This window comes from Oreochromis niloticus, linkage group LG3, assembly GCF_001858045.2.
Source record: "Oreochromis niloticus isolate F11D_XX linkage group LG3, O_niloticus_UMD_NMBU, whole genome shotgun sequence".
In the NCBI taxonomy this organism is placed as follows: Eukaryota; Metazoa; Chordata; class Actinopteri; order Cichliformes; family Cichlidae; genus Oreochromis; species Oreochromis niloticus.
In genome coordinates this window covers 62,955,411-62,957,272 of record NC_031967.2, presented here as the reverse complement: position 1 = coordinate 62,957,272, position 1,862 = coordinate 62,955,411, and the positions used below count along the sequence as shown (strand labels likewise).

The following is a 1,862-nucleotide window of genomic DNA, read 5'->3' as shown; positions in this document are numbered from 1 at the left end:
CTTCCACGCTCCTGTTACTGATCCTCCATCTGGATGGATGATAACAACCTTCTGAACAATCTAGCAGGTGGAGATGGCCCACATTTATGGGACTGATTTCTGCTAATAACGCCTGATGGACTGATAACATCCGAAGCGGGTGAATAAAGTTGCTAGCTGTATCATTACCCAGCATACACCTCTCCCTCCATAAATGCAATAAACGATACAAAAGTAATAACCTATAATTAATTTATCTGCTGTATCTGTTGTTTCTCAGGTAGTTGTTTACATTATATAATTTATTGTGTTCAGTATACGTCACTACAATGTGATTTCAGAAATGTATAAATATACGGACAACAGGCTTTTCTGCGGCAATCTCTTGTCATCAATAAACAACGTTTGGGGAGCTCTATAGGGCTTTGGAGTTGACGTCACGCCGCAATGCATTGTGGGAGCGCGGCGCCATATTCGGGGTCTACGAATCAAAACAGACACTGTGTTGGAACGACGACGACAAGAATCATGCTTAAAAGCAGCTCCAAAGAAAACGGACGGTATAGAGACCGATTGCGTCCAGAGGCGAAGCTGCGGTACTTGCAGAAAATAGCGTGCATTGGAAATGTGGACCCGTTTGAAATACGGCCATGGAGTAGAAACCCTGAATACCTACCGCTACTGATGTAGCCTGACATATTTTCGTACCTTATCTGTGGAGTCAGCGCGTACAAGTCGTCATTCAAACAAAGGTAAGTCAGCTCAAGTACTGTGTGTGAAATGTGTTTGATTTCCCTGCAAACATTCAGATTAGTGCAGCATAAATTCATTCATGAGGGGAAATTACAGTGAGAACATGTGGAGGCTGTTAGGTGGATAGCATAGTGAGTTCAGTGCACTGATGTGACATTGTCCTGAAGGATTTAGTTATTCTTTATGGTTAAAGAAGTTGCAATGATTTATTCATATTTATTATAAATAATTCTAATTATAGATCTTGCTTCAATATTTGTATCTTGTGTCACTAAAAATACATTTTATTTTAGTTTTATACACTGATTAATGACCTGCAGAATCTCCTTATCATATTAAGTGATTCATAATTGTCACTTTATGCTTTCTCCATCTCTAAAGTGATGACATCCTTGCATTACATACTTTAGGTTCATTTTCTGCAGGCAGGTTTCTGACAGAGAACAGGCAGATTTACACTATAACATGCAGCGTTCTATAGATGGACACATAAAGAAATGAAAAATTACATGTATGTGCTAACTTTCTAAACACTTTGTTACATTTATGATAAAGTAGATAAAACACATTTATGTCGGCCTTGGCTCATAGTTCTTGTCTTTAAATGAACTTTGTCTGTGTGTGTTTCAGGTCCTGCACTCTCAAAGACTGAATGAACCAGCATTGCAGCCATGGGTCACTGTGAGCATCACAGGGAAGGTTGAAGCCGCCCGCTGCAGCTGTATGGCCGGAGTCTCGGAGACCTGCAGCCATGTCCCTGCTCTTCTGTTTAATGTAGAAGCAACAGTGTTGATCCGTGGCACAAGGACTGTTACAGATGAACCTGCATACTGGGTTTTGCTGGGTAATGTGACCAAGATACAGCCAGAGGTTGGCCATAAGATAGACTTCTCCTCTTCAGCTGCCCAAAAAAAGGCTCTTGATCAAAACATAAACAGACCATCCGTAGTGAAAGGTAAAAGAAGCCGTCCTCAAAAAAGAAAAATCCCACCTGCTACTGCGGAGGAGTTGTCACTGCTATAATGCCATAATGTTTTATATAGCGGTCTAGATTTATGCCTGTAGTGCACTGCCATGTAAATAATTTGCATTTACTGAATATGTACTGACTGAGTACCACTGTTCAAAAA

General features: G+C 40.5%; 1 long non-coding RNA gene across 1 annotated transcript; it reads left to right on the top strand.

Moving 5' to 3' along the window:
* Positions 1-430: 430 nt before the first annotated feature.
* On the top strand, positions 431-1,516 carry LOC112846329 (uncharacterized). Its single transcript, XR_003219245.1, has 2 exons — positions 431-731; positions 1,363-1,516. It is a non-coding gene; the product is annotated as an uncharacterized LOC112846329 (long non-coding RNA).
* Positions 1,517-1,862: the final 346 nt, after the last annotated feature.